The sequence below is a fragment of the Brachyhypopomus gauderio genome, chromosome 8 (genome assembly GCF_052324685.1).
Source record: "Brachyhypopomus gauderio isolate BG-103 chromosome 8, BGAUD_0.2, whole genome shotgun sequence".
In the NCBI taxonomy this organism is placed as follows: Eukaryota; Metazoa; Chordata; class Actinopteri; order Gymnotiformes; family Hypopomidae; genus Brachyhypopomus; species Brachyhypopomus gauderio.
Window position 1 is genome coordinate 25,816,679 of NC_135218.1, and position 22,500 is coordinate 25,839,178.

The following is a 22,500-nucleotide window of genomic DNA, read 5'->3' on the forward strand; positions in this document are numbered from 1 at the left end:
CAATCAAACACAGAAGGTCATCTCCATGGAAACGATTACAATTATCATATTAACATCATATGACGACACCTCGATACATTACAGGAGTTGTTTACCTCTCACAGTTGATTAGGTTACCACCATACTACACAACTTTATTTATTCTCAGTTTATTCATTATTAATTAAATGAATTAACTACATTTAGCTAGATTTTATCAGCTATTCAAAAGATTCTAAACATTTTGGGATGTAGGCCAGTAACTTCGCAGAGACTTCACAGAGACTTCACACTGTAAAAAATCTGTTTGCTTATGTTCTGTGAATATAAAAATGTATGTGGGCAAAGCATGAAACATAAAAATTGTTACTCCAAAAACAAAAAACGAGTTGTGCCATCAGCTGCTGCATTTTTACCATTCAACTTAATATTTTGTGTTCAGTGAATGAGCATTATGGTTCTCAGTCAACATGTCAAGTCCAAAGTAAAAAAAACTGTTGGGCGAGCAATAGTGGTAGTGGTGAAACTAATGCGCATGCTCGAGAGAAGATTTTCTTGGCGCCTTCTGCACCAAAACTAAAACGAGGACCCAGCGTTTCACCATTTATCTAGACGACTTCAAACGTTCACTGAGTGAAGTTAATGTGGACCTTTACTAAGCTAACACAACTAACTTGGTGGTGTTTGTTGAGTTTGAATTTGAACTAGGTCGTATTTCAACATATTTTCCAAACGTATAGTTATCAAAACTAGAGCTAAGCCAACAAGTTGTTTTTCAGTGTTTAACTTTGCTATGAGTTTAGTAATGTTAGTGTTAATACTGTTGTGGTTGGCAAGGACAAGCTACCGATTAACGATTAATTAACCGTTACGCGTTAACTGTCCGTTTGGAATTTAACTACCTCACGTCGGCAAACTGTTAGCATGCGGACTAACGTTAGCTACCTAGCTAGCTAGATCTGCGTAGTAATTAAGCATTTGCTGAAGCCCAATCGATTTCTAATTAAGTACTTTTTTAGATACTTTTTCCAACCACATACAGCTCCGCGGTCAGTTCTCCCGTTTCCCTGGATGTGTGTTGTATGCGTGTTAGTGTCCCCCCTCCCTTAGAACCAGTGTGTTTTTGCCGTTAGCATATTGCTAATAAATAGCATTGAGCTAACGTTTGTGTCATGGCTCATTCTTGTCCTCCTGACTCGACGACGTTTCAATTTTTATTACATTTATAAAGCAGCTCTCATATGCCTGTTTGGTAATATTTTATGTTTACTTTTTGACATGCAAATAAAATGCACAATTACTTAATTATATTCTGTATATTTTGAATTTACTTCATAACGCATAAAATGTATAGTTCAGACAACTTGGATAGTAATGAATAATTACCTGAACTAAACAATTGTAGCTGGAACAACATAAAACATTTTGTTGGACTCACTAGGTGTATTTGGTTAATATAAAACATTTTGTTGGCTCAACTTATTTTCTTTAATTAGACTGAATTCTGTAGTTGTCAGCAGAACTTAAAATTTGCAATTTGCAGAGCTTAAATTAGACCAACTAAAAAAATTAGGTGCAACGGGTCACTAAGATTTTTTTAGTTGGTGAGACTTGAAATTTTTTTACAGTGCAGCAGTCGTTAGGATAAGAGTGTCTGGGTAAATAAACGACTACACATAGACCAAAGTGTAATTCTTACAATTACACAGGCACGCCAGAACTCTCCCCACATGCCACACAGATTCAGTTCCCCATGATGGGTGTGTGTGTGTGTTGAGCCAGAACGTTCTTCACGTTATGATATCACAGGTTAGAGTTCTTTATGCATATAAAACCTGCTGAGTGACGGTGGCTGTTCTATGCATGCACCGTGTGTGTTAGTAAAACTGTAGTATGTAAAGGTTCCAGAGAGGCGTTTTGTACGGAGGTCCATCAGCTGCGTGAGCAAAGTGCTTCTGAATCTCTCGGAGGTTAAACCAGTTAATCAAACAACTCATCAGATTATCAATCGAACCACTTCTGCTTGCGTTGTGGAGAACGTTTTGCAGCACTGATTCCTATGTATAGCTGTCACTTTTTTGGCTGCCTGCCACACACACACACGCGCGCGCGCGCGTGTGCGTTCACTGAAAAGCGGTGTATCCGTGTCCCGAGTGTCCCGTCATGGCTCACTGAAATCCTGCAGCAGACTCTCACTGTTCCCGTCCTGCTGAGGGCTGTACAGTCAGATCTCTGCTCAAGTTCAAATGGCTCCAAGCAGATTAAGGGCAGAAGAGCTGGAGGTGCCGCGTGCACACATGATGGAGGATGAAGAGAACTTAAAACCAGTTACTTACTGAAGAAGTCCTTCTTGGACAGGTTCTTTGCACAAAGAACTAGAGAGAGAGGGAGAGAGAGCAACATGAAACAGCAGTTCTGGGTTTTAAAATGGTGCATTTAAACCTTTAATGCATTGAAACTTCATAGGAAACTGCATATCAAAATTTCATATGCACAAACGACACCCCCCCCCCCCCCCCCCCAAAAAGTTATTGCAAATCGTTTCCAGATGGCTTTCATATTTGTTTGTTTGTTGTTGGTCCTCTGATTTGATGTCCATTTCTGCATTACCGCTGCCTGTGCTACCAGTCGCCAATTTACAGGAAAGATTCTTGAAAACAAACGCTGGGTCGCGTCCCGACCCGGGTAAACCGGCCCTTCAGCTCAGATGTGAGTACGTCCAAAGCTTCATGAGCCCAAACCTGCTATCTGACCCAAAGCATGCTCTCAGAACCAGCTGGGTGCACCTTTCATAGCTATAGAAGGTGCTTACGGGACGAACATTTGAGAATGTTAATAAAAAATTAATCTAGGTGCATGTTTGATTTAGGCAAATTCTCCAGTTCTCTTGTCAAATATGTTACAATATGAAATATTGTTCAATTTATTTTATAACATGCAGAGCCTTTAACAAGAGTCAAAAAGCACTAAATATGCAGGTCTAGATTCCTAATGAACAGGCCAGAAGGTGACAGTGGCGTAGACACACACACACACAACTCCCTCAGACGCTCACAGAGAAACACAAAAGGTTTCCGCTCGTCCGGATGACCCGGAGCATTCTGACGACGCCATGTTTATTACCTTCCCATTCCTCTACCACTCTAACGTCCAACCTCCACATAGCTCCTGATCCGTGACCCTGTGACCCCTCCCAGCAGCTGAGAGAAGTGTGGCGTGAGAGTCACCTCCCCGCCTCTCTGTCGTCACGGCGCCACCACAGGCCCCTCCCCCCGGCCATATCGGTTACTCGGCGCGCTCGGTCGTGATGCGGGGAACGTGGTCTGAAACGGACACCCAGCGCGTCTGCCAGGAGCCTGCAGCCTTTAAAACGGGGATAAAAAACACCTCCCTGCCAGGTGTCAACTGCAGGCGTGACCCCGCGCCCGGCGACCCGGGCTCAATGTGGGGTGGAAAATGAAAGCCAACACTGCCTGGGAGCCTCCTGCAGTGTCACGCAGCGAGACGCTCCCAGGAGGGGAGGCAGTGCAGTTGCTCGTGTCGGTCACAGGGGGCGCCAGGCGGCGAGCAACAGAGCACGAGGAGAGCCGGTCCACGGGGAGACTGAAGCCTCTCTGCGCCACGACAAAAAAAAAAAAACGGGCACGCGTGAATCTTTAGGGACCGTTCACCCGGGCCATCGACCTTGGGGTCCGACGGACTCTCGCGCCATCGTAAACGCGTGCTGTGATTTGTGGTGGAACGTTCCAGATCCCTCGCAGAGTCCGTGATCACACACTTTGACACTATTTAGGATTCAGCATTGCACCAGATTTTGCACAGACGTTCACCGTGAAAGGAAGACAGAATGCTTCCGAATTACGTGCAGGTGCCATCACAATATCTTGGAGACTGGAGACAGGAACTGGGTGCAGCTTTAGAAACAGTGACACAGTACTGAATGTTTTTACTATATCAGAAATTTGAGGTTTTCGCCCCTTTGCTGTCCAAGGCCCACAAAGTGTCCTTACACATACGCGCACACAAGCGCGCACACAGAGCAAACAAAACAACCTAAAACAGGCAACAAAATTATCCTTCCTTCCTGTGCAGTAGTTGCTTTGCAACATTCTAAGGAACATAAGAACATTCCATAGAACATTACAGCATTCTAGAAGATGCCAGAACATTCTTTTCTTCAATTACCCTGTCCTGCTCCGAGGACGAGAGTTGGGCCTTCACACCCCTCCACAAAGGAGCAGCGAGGCCACAAATCTACAAGATATTGGCAGGTCGTAAAAGCGAGTGCAGCTGCAGGCCGGAGATAGCGACCACCGGGCCCATTGTGGCGGAGAGACAGCGTGAGGCCAGTGGTACAGCTGAACTCACTGCAGAACTGCACCGTGGGGTCCAGTGGCACCACTGCACATCTCAGCCGGGATGCCACGCCCCCCCTCCAAAAACAACCCCCATTGGCTGGGACGGCTGGCAGGGCGGACCGTGGTGGGGGAAGTGGAGCCTGTGGCTGAGACCAGTCCCCACCGGACCAGTACACTGGACAGACATTAACTGGGCGCGGGTCTGGGAATAGGCTGTGTGTGACGGAGGGCGGAGGAAACAGCAGTGGCTAAAAAATTTTTTAAAAAGGAAAAGAAGGTGAAATGATACAGGGTGGAGGTGAAGGCAGGTGGAGGCGGGGAGGAAGGGAGAGAGGGAGGCGGAGGCAGGGAAGGAGAGAGAGAGAGAGAGAGAGAGAGAGAGAGAGAGAGAGAGAGAGAGAGAGAGAGAGAGAGAGAGAGGGGTGGAAGCGGGGAGGGAGTTTGGTGGAGGTCTGTAAATTCTGTAGTCCAGAACATCAACTGAAAATTACAGAAGCCACCACAGAGACAATCGTACAAATTACGACGCAAACACGATCAGGCTGGCCAAATGAAACTCCCAAACCCCGCAATCAGGAAATCAAAGCAAACAGTTTGGTCTCAGCAAAATGATATAGAGCAGACCTGGGAAAAAGCCAGAACTCTACAAAATCTCACACACACACACACACACACGGTGGGTAAGGGAAGTGGTTTGTATATGCTTGAGACACAGTGAGTCACTAAAGTAAAACAAGAAACACAAGAGCTGTATCTACTAGATTGGTGGACAGGGAGACAGAGACTCGTGTCTCAGAGCTTAGGTTAGGAGCTTCATTTAAGCACATACTGCAGTTTCAGAGAAGGCTGCAGAATGCAAGAACACGTCCCATAACCTTCCAGTGAGGACAAAACTGAACACGCCAGATCAGATTTCAAATGAGCAATGCAACTGAATTTCCTCACGTGGTTCTTAATACTTTTATCAATTTGGACAAGGTAGGGATTATACACACACCAGCACATCCCATGTTGCTCAGATAAGAACATCCCAACAGAAGTGTGTCATGTGTCCACCCAGCTGTCCTGCTGAAGATTGAAAAATACTACAACAGTGGTGTGTAGCTACACACACACACACACACACACACGTTCTGCCCCTGTAATTAGGCTAAAGGTGAACCGTCACATTGCAGCTCAGATGAACACGTATGAACCCTGACGTCAGCCGACGGCCTGCTGCCGCGGTTTCGAAACGACTTCCAGCGAACTCTCGCCAAGGTGCCGTCCCGGGTCCAGTCTGGCCCGGCCGGGTCCGCGCTCTTCCTCCCACAGCGGGCTCCCGGGGAGGTTCTGAGCTTTACACGTACCTGATTAAGAATAAACGACACAGTGAACTCAACTCCCTCCCGGAGCTGTTCGTATCCGGGACTGTGACGGCCACGCCCCCAAAAACCCAGGCGGGATTTATTCCTAACCGAATGTTATATGAAGTAGGTACAGTACTTATCCCTGCTTGGCTGCCAAACTACAGAACCTATACAGTTTTGATTCATTCTGACAGCCTGGAGAAGGAAAAAAAAAAACATTTTGAAAGCATTTCACTTACCTAAATAGCTCAGAAAGAGGAAAGTGGAAGAGGGGGCAGTAAGGAAGAACTGGTCAGCTATATGGGACGAGGTCACGTCTCTGTTGTGAACATTTCCGTGAACCTGCACTAGGTGATGACGGTGTGCAGATTGTGTATGAATACCAGTGTTCCAGTGTTGAATATCAGTGAGGGTTAAAGTGGTGTTTACATGACGCTGATCTTTGTTGATGAAACAGCGGTCAGTTAATGCATAATCTTTTTATCCAAGTTTATTTAAAAGATCTGTGGCGATTCAGCCTCTGTTTAAGAGAGATCAGATGCCGAGCAGTGGATGACTACTCCACTCCACCATTCCCAGCTGCCGTGGAGTAACAGATCACCGTCGCCGAAGACACGCGAGTCTGGAGAAACGAGTTGGTCCTGCTCAGGGGAACCTAAACAAAAGCTTTTCAGAAAAACACAATGATGAGAATCCGGCTCAAATGTCACAACAGAGGTACAACTCCTCGCCAGAGTCACGTGGCCGCCCACTCATCCTCCCGGCATCGTTCTCCGTGGCATCCCGAACGACCAGGACGTAAACGAAGGCGACGGGTCAAGCAGCAGGGGCGCTTGGTTAAGGCATCACGGCGGACCGTCGGAAGGACGCCGGTCGCCTCAGCAGAGTGCTGGATTACAGAAAATTGCCCGTGAGAACAAAGTCACCAACACTGGTTTCTGTTTTCAGCAGCCGACACACCTGAAAACTGAACTGCTCTCGCTAGCCATCAGGCACCAGAGACGCCCGTGAAAGAAGATACGGCTTTTAACGGTAAACGAACAGCTTGATTATACGTGCCAATAATCAGTGTGCACTAGCAACCTCCAATCAACGTGCCCTAATTTGCATACTACTAACTGATTGAAAATGGCAATTTTAATTTGCAAAATGTTTTGACTGCACTACCCCATCCAATGTTCCACACTCTGAAGACCACAGTTAACCCATAGTCTGAACAACGCTCTCCATCAACCTTCAGTTAATCTCAAGCTAAGCTGTCCCACCGAGGCTCCGGACCACTTATAAACACGTTTACAGCACCAGGCACGTGAAAGTCAAGGTTACAGTCAATGGGACACAAAAAAAAAGCGAATCCTAACTTTGGAGTTCGTAGCGTCTCACGTGACTTCAGAAGTGGTCCCCTGTAACCCGACACACTAGTGTCAGTGTTTCAGTGTCACGGCTGCGGGCGGTTGTGAAGAGCTGTGTGGCACAACAGGAACACCTGAAGATGTGAAGACCCAAAGGCAGGAGAGCAGGTTACCTTTCTCTGTTCACCAGTGTTTGTGGTTGCCTTGTGCGTCACCAAGGGCTCAGCCAAACCTGCTTACACAGACACTGCCACGCCATCTTGTAGACTCAACAACGTGCCACAAGATGGTATTGTGTGTCATATCAAGGCCTTTGAAAGGTTATGGCGTAAGCGCGCTTGAATTTTGAGTGCCGTGTTACACAAAGTGTAGCTCTGACGTGAGCTCTTAACACTGAAATAAGGGACGGACACCAGAAGCTGACGACTGTTCAGCCAATGAGAATTCATCGCATCGTTTACAAACGTGAATCTAGATTGAAACGCGCTGGACAGGATGAGTCAAAACAAACACGGGAGCAATACCCAAGCCCCTCCACACAACACACACACACACACACACACACACACACACACAAACAGGGGTGGAGAGCCCTAAGGTTCTCTCAGTCCATTCCACTCTCTTTCCACCCACACGTCAGACAAAAAATGTGCGTGGCGATTACGCCACGTTTTGCAGGCCGTTAGGGTTAGAGCTCTGGTATGGGGGTACAGGCTACGTTCTCGGGGCTGGAAAGGATTGAGGTGAAGGGCCGTGTTTGTCTATTGGGGTGACGGTGGAGGTGACGGGCCGTGTTTGTCTATTGGGGTGACGGTGGAGGTGACGGGCCGTGTTTGTCTATTGGGGTGACGGTGGAGGTGACGGGCCGTGTTTGTCTATTGGGGTGACGGTGGAGGTGACGGGCCGTGTTTGTCTATTGGGGTGACGGTGGAGGTGACGGGCCGTGTTTGTCTATTGGGGTGACGGTGGAGGTGAAGGGCCGTGTTTGTCTATTGGGGTGACGGTGGAGGTGAAGGGCCGTGTTTGTCTATTGGGGTGACGGTGGAGGTGACGGGCCGTGTTTGTCTATTGGGGTGACGGTGGAGGTGACGGGCCGTGTTTGTCTATTGGGGTGACGGTGGAGGTGAAGGGCCGTGTTTGTCTATTGGGGTGACGGTGGAGGTGACGGGCCGTGTTTGTCTATTGGGGTGACGGTGGAGGTGACGGGCCGTGTTTGTCTATTGGGGTGACGGTGGAGGTGACGGGCCGTGTTTGTCTATTGGGGTGACGGTGGAGGTGACGGGCCGTGTTTGTCTATTGGGGTGACGGTGGAGGTGACGGGCCGTGTTTGTCTATTGGGGTGACGGTGGAGGTGAAGGGCCGTGTTTGTCTATTGGGGTGACGGTGGAGGTGAAGGGCCGTGTTTGTCTATTGGGGTGACGGTGGAGGTGACGGGCCGTGTTTGTCTATTGGTGTGACGGTGGAGGTGAAGGGCCGTGTTTGTCTATTGGGGTGACGGTGGAGGTGAAGGGCCGTGTTTGTCTATTGGGGTGACGGTGGAGGTGAAGGGCCGTGTTTGTCTATTGGGGTGACGGTGGAGGTGAAGGGCCGTGTTTGTCTATTGGGGTGACGGTGGAGGTGAAGGGCCGTGTTTGTCTATTGGGGTGACGGTGGAGGTGAAGGGCCGTGTTTGTCTATTGGGGTGACGGTGGAGGTGAAGGGCCGTGTTTGTCTATTGGGGTGACGGAGGAGGTGAAGGGCCGTGTTTGTCTATTGGGGTGACGGTGAAGGTGAAGGGCCGTGTTTGTCTATTGGAGTGACGGAGGAGGTGAAGGGCCGTGTTTGTCTATTGGGGTGACGGAGGAGGTGAAGGGCCGTGTTTGTCTATTGCGGTCCATTACAAAGTAGCCAAGACAGGGATACTCTAAAAGACAGCGGGAGGGCTGAGAGAAACAAGAAAGAAAGAAAGAAAAACAGAAAATACAAAAAAGGAACGACGAAAAGAAAGAGGAAGAGTACAGGAAAGAGGGAGTTATGCAATGGCATACCTGATGCTGATAAAGCAAGGTTTACCAACATTTGCAGGACCTCAACTTACACCCCCCAACCACCCAACCCACTTGCTACAGCAGCAACTTAAACCACTGAGTGGATCCACTGTCTAATCCTGCTGGGGAGCCCTTCATGATAGCGAATGAGTGGCCTGATTTTTCGATCATGGCCCATACAGAGACGATGAATCATCCCCCATCTGGGCTGCGATCAGCTGAAGGAACGCAGGAAGGGGAGGGGGTGGGGAGACAAGACGGGGAGGACGAGGCAGGGGGAGGGGCCGCATCGGGCCCTGGGAAACGGACGTGGTCCCCTCCTCGGGTTGGCACCCACTCCGTGGCGACAGGGCCAGAGAGATGAAAGGAGCGATTTAGCTCTGGCCCACCCCGGATGAGGGGAGGTCGTTAAAGGCCCGGCGAGGAGCCAGAGGAAGCAGACCAACACCTCGCATGGCGTCTCTGCTCTGCCTGGACCGCTGATGCTTCTTAACCGAAATCCCCGGCAAACAGGAAGCTCCGCGTTTACCTTCCAGGTGTCTCATGCCCGTTAGCAGGCAGGAATGCTCCATGCCGGACAGCTATATGCCCCACGGAGGGGAGGGGTTAAAAGAGGGATGAAAGTCAAAGTGCGGCGTGGAAGGTGTTGATTTTTTTGCTGCGACACAAGAACTCATGACACTTCCGAGAGGGGAAGTGTGCGCTGCTGCGTTAGGTCTTCTGTCTCCGGATTCTGCTTTATCCCTTGGAAATGATGGCCTGAATAACACTAGACGGCTGACCTGAGATCAGGGCTCCTGTAGCAAGATGCTGTGTAAGCATACTTCCTTTATTCCAGCATCGCAGTGTCAGGACGAAGCTATGAAAGGACCAGGAAGTGGATTGTCACTCGGTCACCAGCAGATACACTTACCTTCAGAATTAGGTCTTAAAGACAAATATGCAATGATCGTGCAGTTCCTGGAACACCCCGAGTCTGAAGTAAACAGACCACCATGTAGAGTTCAACACTGCAGCCAATAACACTATACTTGAATCGTTGGTCAGCCTCCTTCACCAACTATTACTTCAATGCCCTGCTTACCTTGTATCTCTCTCCAACTGCCTCTCTCTCTCTCACTCTTTTTCCTTCTCTCCCTCTCTCTCATAACTTTCTCACAGCAAAGGAAGCAGAGGAAGCTCAGATTACCGTGACACATTAAAACAACCAAACCCCTGCTGAGTGCAGGCGGGTTGTGGCCAAACACAAACATGGAGATAGGGAGGTAAGGAGAGAGGGAGAGAGAGAGAGAGAGAGAGAGAGAGAGAGAGAGAGAGAGAGGGAGGTAAGAGGAGAGGGAGAGAGAGAGAGAGAGAGAGAGAGAGAGAGAGAGAGAGAGAGAGAGAGAGAGAGAGAGGGAGGTAAGAGGAGAGGGAGAGAGAGAGAGAGAGAGAGAGAGAGAGAGAGAGAGGTAAGGAGAGAGAGAGAGGAGAGAGAGAGAGAGATGGTGGGGGCTGTGTCCTGGGACGTACAGAGACCGCCGCTTCCCTTTAAATTCCTCTGGGTGGTTGTTTTCCGCCCACACCAAACGCCGCTCGGCCCACCTGGGCACGAGGAGACGGGAGTGTGATTGCTTTTCAGTCTGTGGGAGACTGGGAGGCCATTAGTCAGCACTGAGGGACGCGGCGTGCGAGTCCCCGCGCAGACTCCCACCCAGTCGTCCCATTCCTGAACACTGCAGGAAAAACGGCGTATCGCACTCACACCCTGGCTGAGCGGGAGGACGGAAAGCATCGGGCAAAAGGCCAGCACCTGGCCCTGGTGCCGTGCGTCTGGACCAGGGCTTCCTCAACCCTCCCCGGCTGAGAGAAAGGTGGGCATTCAGGGAACTGCAAACGCCTCGGGCTGCCTCCGCAGATAAAGCTCAGCTCCTTCGGGAGGGTTGCACGGCTACACCGCACTGAGAAAAGGATCTTGGCCGTGTAAAGCAGCATTCTGTCGACAGGAAGAACACTTTCATAGTTCACGTAGTTCTGGTACCGGTTCACACTGGTACTTTCAGGCAAGTTTTCTGTTTTCGTTTAAACTTTTGGAACTGAACCTAAACCAAATGACCAGGGAGTATAAAGGAACCCTACTCGTTCAGCTTCACACACCAAGTTATACACACGGTGGCGGGGTGACATTTGATTTCCCAAAGATTCTGTCCAGTCACAGACATTTTGGAGCTGAACTGCTGAACTGAGAGTGGGGGTGTGACCTTAACATCACTTATGTAAGCTTTGTGTAGAGTTCTGTCACAACTGCCTGTGCCGAAAAAATGCGAGAAGTCTTAAGTCGCACTCTACACAAGCGTGTGAGAGCGCGCGCGCGCGCACACACACACACACACACACACACACACACACCGGGCCCGAGCTCTGGGAGCCTGGCACAGCACAGATGCGGCTCTACTGACACTCAGCAAAAGGTCAACGAGATAGCGGGAGGCTAAACGTACGTGCAAATGCTTTCGGTCCTAATTCTAGTTTCTAAGAAGCAGCTGAGTATGTGTGCCTGTGGTGTGTGTGTGTGGTGTTCTGCTGGTTTACAGCGGAAGTGGTGAGACAGGAAGCGCGATATGCGATCAGACGTCGGCAAGGAGGCGACAGGCAGCCACACGTAGCCGTCTGCCCTGCCGTCTGGGACAGATCCGGAGCGAGGCGGTCACAATCGCGAGCGGGGCAGAGGTGACCTGGGGTCAAGCAAAGGTCAGGTCCTGCATGCTTGTCAAGTGCAGAGGGGGAGATGGGGCAGGCAGGGAAGCCCGTGACCCTGACCACTCTCTCCAGCCCACAGTGTGACTCAACTGGATCTCAAGCAGTGAGCTGCCTCATTCAGCACCCCAAGAGCTCACGGTGAGAACGTCCGACGCTGGAGGCCTGTGGTGATAATAGTGCCCTACATGAACACTGACCCACAGAGCAGTGCTGTCAAATGGCCATCCTGCAGTTCTCCCAGCCACTCTACAGACACACCACTGCAATATTTTAATTACAGACACACGGTTAGGTAACAGCTGACCCACTTCCCAAACTCTCATGGCAATAGGAGGCAAGACTTTTAAAACGTGGTTAACAGCCAAGCCAACCGTAAGGGGTGGACCAATGCACAGAAGAAAACACCAGACTGATACCCTCAATCGCAATCTTCACCTCATTCTCAGGCAAGCCACAATCTGACAAGCTTTAAAAAAAAAGAAACTATAAAGGTTGCTACGAGACTGAAAAAGGATGCAAAGAAATTGTCTACAATACTTAATAAACAATGTAATTTACTAAATCACAATGAACTAATTACCTAAACTCGTAGGCATGTGAGCCACGGAATTGCAAATATTAAGTTTTTGTCTGAAAGGAAAATTTATGGATTTTTGTTTAAAAGAAAAAAACAACTGGCTGTACTGCTCTGGCTGTGTAAGTTAACTTATGCTTATGAAGTCCTCACATGAGTGTGCTGAGGGGTGTGCAATAGGAGACCGAGACCAGGGTCGTGTGTTAAATGTGCAACCACATTCCACGTTTCGACAGACCGATCCGATCGAAGCTGCCGTTAGCACTCCGAGCAAGACGGGCTGGAAATGGAGAAGGAGGGGGTTGCATGGTGCGAACAGACAGAACGAAGTACAGGGAATTATTTATAACTTCTTAACAGGTGTAGGAAAAGAGAAGATATCAAGATGTGATGTGTGTGTGTGTGTGTATGCGTGTGTGAGAGACAGAAGAAGCGCGTTCACCTGTAGAGTACTGAATGAGAGGTGTGTGTGTATGTGTGAGATTGTGAACCCAAAGTCACCTGAAGCATCAGACTAAACATATCGGCAGAGGGAGTCTAGTCTGAGGCGGGCATGCTAGTGTGCTAGTGTGCTGGCGGGCATTAAACCTGAACGCCAGCAACCTGATTCAGCAAGAAAAACTAATATTCGCACATGTGCGCAAAAGACAAAGCCTCATGGCTACAGGAGGGTATAGTGCAACAGAGGAGGGCCATTATTCCTGCAGCAGCACTTCCTCGTCATCCAGGAAAGGAGGTCGCGCACAAATTCAACAAAACATCGGGCCATCTACGTGTCTAGGGAAGGGACAACGCGACTTCCTGCCAACGCACAAGGACATCGGAGAGTCGCAGAGGGACAAAGACAGACACGAGACAGCGAGGAAGCACGTGGACATCGTGCCTTTGCCGGGTGGCTGCCGATCCGTTAGGTGAACACGGCGTGGGAGCGAACAGTGAGCGCACACACTGCCGGCTCCCTCAATGAGCCGTAATCAGCACACACGTCCAATTGATACCCGGATCAGGCGGCACAGCGAGCCTTTTCAGCACCGCAGCGGGACTGGGGGAAAAAAAGACTATTGATCCCGGGCCGGGAAAAACGGGACGTGACACAGCAATACTTAAAGAGACGGGGAGGGGGAGGTCCTACGCCTCCATAGAGAAATCTACTATTCTGATTCAAGTTTCGGGGATGTTGGTGGTGGTTAAAGATTTTCTTGACCAAGGATAAAACAGAAATAGAAAATACCGACGTTAGAAATATATGGTGTTAGAAAGGATATAACAAGCCTAAGTCATCCCACTTTAGCGGTTTTAAAAAAAACGGAATTGCAGCATCATGTTAATGATGACAGGGGAAACCCTTATTTGACTTGTATGCTCCTTCCTAATTGCACCCCCCCCCCAAGCTAATGCCACACCGGTATTTTACTATAGTTAATGTATTAGTGCTTCAGAATTTCGTTGTATCATGTACAATGACAATAAATCTCTACTCTCTACTCTACTTTGTGAGGACGAGTCGGATGAAGGCAAGCAGAGAGGCAGCGTCCAAACTCAGCATTCGCACTTTAATTGCAATGTCTTCGTTGGTTCGTTGGCTGGACTGCACAGACATAGAAAAAGATACAGTGAGAAATCACAGACACGTGCAACCGACAAGCAGAGTGAGCATTCAAACAGAGACGCGTACATGCACTGCTGGTTCAGAAAACAGGACAAGAAAGAAAAGCTTCACTGAAGAAACAAGAGTGGCGGGGGTAGTGGTCAGTGTCGGAGACCTACAGCCGTATTTCTAGGTGGAAGACGCGTGAAGACACTGCCCAAGTGGATTGGGCGAGTATAGGAATCAGTGCATCACATTTTGCTTCAAAGGAGTTCATGAAGCTCTGGTCTAACACACAAATTTAAACACTGTTCATTACAAGTCAGGGATGGTCGTCCTTGACTTAAAACTCTCTTACAAAATGGCAAGTCCTGCTCGCAGAGACCCACTTCCGTAGAACTACCAGCACCACACACTAAACTAAACTAAATCCAGAAGGTTATAGTCCTACAAGCATGCTGAGACTGGTACCACGGATCAATGACAATATACACTGCCATAGCACATTCAAAATATTAATTCTACATCATGCTTAAAAATCATACAAACATTTGACATATCTTTGAGCAAACAGCTTTTCGATTAAGAGAAAGGCGATAAAAAGCCCATGAGCTCAAATGAACAAAAGATCAACATTTGTTTACACTGTATTTTGTGGCGCTTCAAACCACTACACGTCTAGTTGAGAGAGGTGCGAATGATTCACCAAATAAGAATATAACATTATTTCTGTCTGAGGAGCTCACATCCTGTGGCAGCTGTACGTGTAAACCTTTGGTGTTCTCTCTCTCTCTCAAATGAGGTGACCATCTTCGTGGTTTTATTCCATCTCTGTGTAAGGAGCAGGGAGCCCGTCTGAGATGAGCGTGGTCTTCAGGCCCTTCTCATTAGACAGCACTAATGTCTCTTCCCCCTCCAAACTACATTTTATATTTCTATTATTCCACCACCTCCCCTTTCGTGGAAGGCAATTAATGATATGTCTGTGCATATTTAACATCAAACGGAAACGACACAAAATCCACAAAACTGAGGTATAAAGCCCCATGAATAATGAAGCCTCGTAAGTTTTGGAATAATCCGATAAAAACTAATAATTTGAGCAACTACACAAACAGCAGCGTCCCTTTAAACATGTGCATCTGCGCAGTGACTCGGCTAAGAAACAGACCCGATTTGTCCAAGTCTAAGTGAGTTTTTTTGTTTTGGGTGCTTTCTCTTTAATGTTTAACGTGCCTACAAGTGAGCCGAGCCCGTGAGAGTGAGGGTCCGGGGTTAGTCGAGCTAGCAGGCGAACACACTCACTGATAACCAGAACACAACCCAGCGGTGAAGAACCCAGCTAGCACGCCGCGGTTGAACCGACCCGCCCGGCTGAGAGGCTCCGCTAGCCGCCCGGCTACACGTCACGAATCAAGTTGGGACACCGCGCTAGTCTCGACCGGACTGCGCCCAAAGTGGCACTTTACCTCACGGATCCGGGTGGAAGCCCAGCCCGGCCCGAGCTAGGCGGCTACACGACCCGTCACGACCCGCCGCCGGACGGTAAACGCTAGCGGTTCGGGGTAGTCGCGCGAGCCCGGCGCCGTTAGCGGTTCGGCTAGCTGCGCGAGACGCGTCGACGTCATTAGTGGAGTTTCAACGGCTTTAACGGTCGCCGACTCGGGACGACGAGTACCTGTCAGCCGCAGTTTGACCGGACCGTTTCTCCTCGCTCCTTGATTAGACATTCCCTTTATGTTCCAGCTTGACGTTTAGATCTTTAGCTTCTGGAAAAAAAATATCTACCCCCCAAAAATGTGTTTCTTTTAAAGAGAAAGTCCGTTTTCCTCAAGTTGGGCTTTAACGTTGGCGAGTTCGGTGCCGAGTGAGCGGTGAGGACGCGCCATACTGCCCCGGATGTAGCCTAGCGCCACCATGTCACGCCAACATTTCGGACCAAATAAAAACGCAAATAAAACAAACTATTTCGCTTGCAAAAACTTCCGTCCTACTTCAGAAAGCACCGCTGCCGCCTTTTAAAAACATCCAGCGCGACATACGATCTTTTCCTAGTTCGGTCGCGGTCCTCTAGAGTGAGATTTGGAGTGACCGACGCTGCTCTGGGACAGTTTATTTTGTTAAGAGTAAAGTTGTGGGAGCCCTTAGCGACTTTTGGACCCACACGTGGTGCACAGCGACACCGCCTGGCCAAACCGCGCCGCTGCACTACTGGCGGGATCCGCGGTGAACTTTCATATATGCGGGTCTGTTTCATAACCAGACTACCTTACAAAACAGTTGTAGCACTTGTCATTACTTGCAAAATATTTAAATAAGCAAAACAATTCCTTGTGGGGGGGGGGGGGGGGGGGGGTGTTCATAAAACATTCACTGTATTCAAAAGCGCACAGAGAACTATTTTAAACGCTGAACTACACACCAGTATCATAAAAACTGACTGCTTACATAAATGCCATCTTATTACTTAAAATGCTGAATAGAATGTGAGATTTTATTCCCCAACTTTCAAAATCTTCAAAAAACAGAATATTTTCACAATAAACAGTTTTATTTACAAGTGTTAAATCGGCATCTTTAGATACACAACTAAAAACTGTTAAACAAGTATAAAAAGTATATTTAATAGACATTGATGAATAAGACAGTAGTGGAGTGTCTCAGAAACTGAAAGTGCTTTGGTTATCTGGAGTTTGGAAGGCGTAACCATCAGTTGTTGATTCAGGAGCAATGGATTCATCCTCTCCTTCCTGTTAGAAAATAATTAAACCCAGCATGAGAACATTAACACACCTACCCAGTCTGAAATAAACAGGACAACACTGCAATCATGGACATTGTGTGTCTTCACTACATCCCAAACGGCAGACAATCCAACCCATTTAAGCTCATAGTCTTAAGGACCACCACCTTCAATTTCAACTCCACCATCAATTCTACAACAGCAGTCTTAGAAAAAAATATGGATACTAATTTCGATCTCTGTACTCCTTGGTTACCATAAATGATGAAGACTCGAGAACTGAGGGAACAGCACCCCCTAGTGTCCCGCTGAGACGCTCACCTCCACTGAGAAGTACTTGTCGATCAGGTTGAGTGCTGCTTTGTAGATCATCTCGTTCTCGTGGGTCTGGAGCGCCTCGATCTTGTCCAGCCCGCCGCTCTCCTCCACCATCAGACACAGCTTCTCCGTCTCACCCATCTTATCTGCTGCCTGTGGGTTCAGAGCCCTGTTACCAGCACACCTGCTACCAGTACACCAGCACAAGAGTACACCTGCTACCAGCACACCTGCTACCAGCACACTAGTACACCTGCTACCAGCACACTAGTACACCTGCTACCAGCACACTAGTACACCTGCTACCAGGACACTAGTACACCTGTTACCAGCACACTAGTACACCTGCTACCAGCACACTAGTACACCTGCTACCAGCACACTAGTACACCTGCTACCAGCACACTAGTACACCTGTTACCAGCACACTAGTACACCTGCTACCAGCACACTAGTACACCTGCTACCAGGACACTAGTACACCTGTTACCAGCACACTAGTACACCTGCTACCAGCACACTAGTACACCTGCTACCAGCACACTAGTACACCTGTTACCAGCTACAAGCACACCTGCTACCAGCACACTAGTACACCTGTTACCAGCTACAAGCACACCTGCTACCAGCACACTAGTACACCTGTTACCAGCACACCTGCTACCAGCACACTAGTACACCTGCTACCAGCACACTAGTACACCTGTTACCAGTACACTAGTACACCTGTTACCAGTACACCTGTTACCAGTACACTAGTACACCTGCTACCAGCACACTAGTACACCTGTTACCAGTACACCTGTTACCAGCACACTAGTACACCTGCTACCAGCACACTAGTACACCTGTTACCAGCACAGCTACTTCAACAGCAGCATCTCCACCAACACTTTAATGAAACCCGTGTGTGCGTGTTGGGACACTTCTGCTGGCTTCCATTATAAGTGGGTTTCAAATAAACAGGTTTTTTTTTTCATTCTCCACCAAGTACCTGGTCTTGCGTACAAATGGCTGTCCTATAGGAATCAAGCACGCAGTGTTGAGGCAGGTATGAACACTCCGCTGGAACATACCATGAAGATGTTCAGAACGGCATCCAGCACGACCAAGACGGTCTTGCTGTCCTTGGTGGACAGCAGGTTGAGAAGCGGCTGAGGACTCCGGACTGGACCAGGTAGGCCACCTGCTCCACAGTCCCCCCACTGGTGTAGTTGGTGATGGCCCACACCGCCTCTTTTTGAGTCTTATAGTCTCCCTGTGCAAGCACACACACACCATCAAATGTCACACAGGTGGCGCTGTAGTCTAACGTGTAAATCTGGAGCATGAAAGGGCGTTTTGGCACAGGGCGGAGGCCCAGGGCCCAGCCAGACGCACCTGCTGCAGGACGTTGATGAGCAGAGGCACCAGGCCCGCGGCGACCACCTCCTGGATCTGCGAGTCCTTCCCGGCCGTGATGTTGGAGAGCGTCCACGCCGCCTCCTTCTGGATGCTGCTCTTGGGGTGCGTGAGCAGACCCGGGAAGTGGGCGAGGGCGCCGGAGTTCAGGACGCCCTGCGTCTGCTCGTCCGTGCCAGTCACGATGTTGCCCACCGCCCGCAGCGTGGGAGTCTGGGGAGAGGTGGAGGACACTCCAGTGGCTAGTACGGAGGTGGAGGACACTCCAGTGGCTAGTACGGAGGTGGAGGACACTCCAGTGGCTAGTACGGAGGTGGAGGCCACTCCAGTGGCTAGTACGAAGGTGGAGGCCACTCCAGTGGCTAGTACGGAGGTGGAGGACACTCCAGTGGCTAGTACGGAGGTGGAGGACACTCCAGTGGCTAGTACGGAGGTGGCAAACTACTCCGATGCTTAAACGGCTACGGAAGGTCAAACACAGCTAGCCTCAACTAATTTTAGCAAATTTTTGACTAAACAGATATCAAGTACCCCTCTGACAACAGTCAAGATTAGAGGTGTGATTCTTACTGATCCTTTCAAACCAAAGCCAGTTTACCCAATTTTACATACTGATTACAGCATAAATTTCCAATTTCACCGTACCGCACAACACCGCAGTCCTCTACGTGCCTGTGTTGGGGCGAGGGGGCTCACCAGGATGGTGATGTCGGGCGAGGACAGCAGCTGGGTGAGGCGGGGGGATCAGGCCGGCCCGGGCCACCACCTCGATGCGCTCGTTTGGACCGTCCGTCAGGTAGGACACGGCCCAGCAGGCGTCGGCCAGCACCTCCCTGTCGTCATGGTGCAGGAGGCGTAGCAGGGCGGGAAGCATCTCCTGCATGGCGGCCAGAGGGGGCGCTGGATTCTTGTTCCGGCAAAGGTTGGACAGCGTCCACGTGACGTTCCTCATGTAAGTGGGCTGCACGTGAGGAGGGAGGGAGGGGGGGGGAGGGGGGGGGGGGGGGGGTGAGAGAGAGAGAGAGAGAGAGAGGAGAGAGAGAGAGAGAGCTATTATTAATCATTACTTACTGTCATTGCTTATTACTGTCATTACTTATTTAGCTACTGATCATCCTATTCACATGTCACTTTTGGATATATTAAATTTTAAAATGTTTTGTCAATTGTGATTTTTTTCACTGCAATCGAAAAATTCTGTGCAGTTACAACACACACCAGGGTATCTGCACATTTTTAAATCTCAAATTCAATGACTTTTAAGACCTTTTTAATACCTCTCACAAGAAAAAATAATACTATTACTGGGGATGCAGGTGTGTTCCACATCGTTGACGGGGGGGGGGGGGGGGGTTGTCGAACGAAAATTGTTGACGTTGTTGAGGCCGTATACTCCAACGCTAGAAATCTAGCACTAGGACCCTGGAGCGGTTATTTTCTGCATTAGCGCTAGATTCGGCAAAGTTCACAACGCGCCAGAACAACTGAACAACACACACTTATAATAATTTAATGCCTCCCCTCATAAAATTCCAGACATTTTAAGACATTTTTAGGCCTTGAATATGGAAAACTAAACAGGCATGAAAATGGGTCAGGGGTTAAAAAGGTGAGAAGACCGGGGGGGGCGGGGCATGTGACATCATGGGGATACGGCGACGGGGCGTTGACATGTGACGTCATGGGTATACTGCGACGGGGGGGGGGGGGGGGGGCTGTTGGTGTACGGGGATACAGCGACAGGTGATGCCAAATATTACGGAGCTCGTAAGGTGACGTCATGTAAAAAATATAATAACGCGTGGCCACGACTTACTAACGCGTGCGAATAAGATAATTAAGTATTACTTTATATAAAGCCAGGTTTACCTTCCTTGGGCAATCAGTTCGCGAACATCCCTGGGATCTGCTTGCTTTGCTGTGAAAAAATAAACTTTGTTGCCGCGTGTGAAAGGCGACGTTAGTATCTCGTTCCCACGCGTTAATACGTCGTGGCCACGCGTTATTTATTTATTTTTTACATGATGTCACCTTACGGGCTCCGTAAAATATAGTAAAATCCATAAAATTTTTACACAGGTTTACGTGTTTTTATTTTCTAACATGAGCTAAAGCACAGGGTAGACTCAAACGACAAGAGTTTACAACTTCATCTTCAACCTTTTCAGCCCTGGTGCGAATGTGATCCTCACACGTCCCTAGATTCACAAGTTACAACCACAGACACACTAGAAAAAAATCTTGTTTCTTATTTTATGTCACCGTTAACTACATGGGGTTGACGCGAACTTAATAGGCCTATCTATCTACCTATTTATCACAAGAGCTTGTGGCTAGATCTGACAGTGTTCAACGCTGTAGCGAACGGCAGTAACTTTGTTTTACCGCAAAATATGAAAACGATTGAAACCATTAATAACCCAATTAAATCCACCCAATAAAAAATGTACGATGTGGTAAATGTAGTGGTAAATGTACGATGTGGTAAATGTAGTGGTAAATGTACGATGTGGTAAATGTAGTGGTAAATGTACGCTCTGGTAAATGTAGTGGTAAATGTACGCTCTGGTAAATGTACGATCTGGTAAATGTACGATCTGGTAAATGTACGATCTGGTAAATGTAGTGGTAAATGTACGATCTGGTAAATGTACGCTCTTCTGACTTGTCCGCGGTGTAGCACTAGGTCCTGCTTCTCGTCCCGCTTAGCAGTAAATGAATAACTTGAATGAAGAACGTTCGTATGATTGAAACGCTATTTGGCCTCTATGAAGGTTCTGGGCGGGAAACTGCTGGCCACTGTCATTGAAATAGCCAATTTCGGAAGTGCTCTGTTTGCTAATTAAGTCAATATGATAATTAAAATATAATCTCCCGACCCCCCCCCCCCCCCCCCCAAACAAAAAACTCAGCGGATCTACACGATTCACGTAGGTCACCCTTTTCAACTTCAAAACGGCGAATTTCGCCGAAAGGTGACAGATTTTCATGCCTGACTAAATTTAAGACATTTTAAGACTTTTTAAGGACCCGCGGGTACCCTGCACACACACACACACACTAGTGATTACTAGGGGGCTGTGGTTCACACGTGCCCAGAGCGGTGGACAGCCCTAGCCCTAGCCCGGGGAGCAGTTGGGGTTAGGTGCCTTGCTCAAGGGCACCTCAGTCATGGCCTGTCTGAGAATCGAACCCACGACCCTCCGGTCACAAGACCGGTTCCCTCCCACCAGGCCATGACTGCCCCTGGAAGGAAGACAGAAAGGAAGAAGAACAATGTCATACTAAATCTATTCAGGTTATGATGCGTTCTGTGTCCGCACATTAGCACCAATCATGTGCCAGGCCTGAAGTTCCAGCCACAGGAGGTACTTACAGCAAACACAGAGAGGTTGGGGACAGACAGCAGTGTGAGCAGAGACCCCACGGCTCCGTGCTTGATGACCTTGTCTCTGTACGTGGAGCCGTCACCTTAGGAGAACATCAGAGTCAGCCTCGAGCAGAAACGTGTGCCCCGCGTGTGCCCACGTGCGCCGGGCAATCGCACACTCACCGGCGATGTTCCCCAGCGCCCAGATGGCTTGCTCGCTGACGTGAGGATGAGGAGAAGTGATGAGGCTGTTGAAGGCAGGGATGGCGCCCGCCTCCACCACAGACCGGGTCTGATCCGACGTGCCCGAGGCGATGTTGGTGAGAGCCCAGGCAGCCTCAAACTGGATGGGGGGGCACTCGGACAGAGCAAGGAAACTCACCAGCTGGGAGATCAGACCCGCCTCCACAATCAACTCAATAGGGGGCTGCTTTTCTTGGGACAGCAACTTCCTGGTGGTGTTGGAAAACAGGGGGGAAAAATGTTAGGAAAATATATTATCAGGAAAATCAGTGCATTTACACACATCAAAACATCTCACACTCACACCATAGAGCATCACTGGCAGCAACAACACATGGAACAGTTAATCCCCATATACATTTTTGTGATACACAATAGATATTTTTATGCCTTTTAATGCATACACCCGTTACACTCGTATAAAAAAAAGTGTGTTCTCTTTTGTCCCTGATCCAAGAA

The 22,500-nt window shown here is 48.9% G+C and overlaps 2 pseudogenes across 2 annotated transcripts in view; both read right to left on the reverse strand.

The window, feature by feature from the left end:
• The window catches only part of LOC143522147 (E3 ubiquitin-protein ligase SMURF2-like), a 43,668-nt pseudogene extending 28,768 nt beyond the window's left edge, over positions 1-14,900 (reverse strand). Inside the window, exons 1-2 of the transcript XR_013132931.1 lie at positions 14,713-14,900; positions 2,316-2,354 (exon numbers count right to left, since the gene is read on the reverse strand). The product of XR_013132931.1 is annotated as an E3 ubiquitin-protein ligase SMURF2-like (transcript). The remainder of the gene's footprint in view (positions 1-2,315; positions 2,355-14,712) is intronic.
• Positions 14,901-16,439: 1,539 nt separating this feature from the next.
• The window catches only part of LOC143522148 (importin subunit alpha-1-like), a 7,443-nt pseudogene continuing 1,382 nt past the window's right edge, over positions 16,440-22,500 (reverse strand). The window contains exons 5-11 of the transcript XR_013132932.1: positions 21,982-22,250; positions 21,805-21,899; positions 19,125-19,389; positions 18,408-18,641; positions 18,104-18,285; positions 17,031-17,180; positions 16,440-16,716 (exon numbers count right to left, since the gene is read on the reverse strand). The product of XR_013132932.1 is annotated as an importin subunit alpha-1-like (transcript). The remainder of the gene's footprint in view (positions 16,717-17,030; positions 17,181-18,103; positions 18,286-18,407; positions 18,642-19,124; positions 19,390-21,804; positions 21,900-21,981; positions 22,251-22,500) is intronic.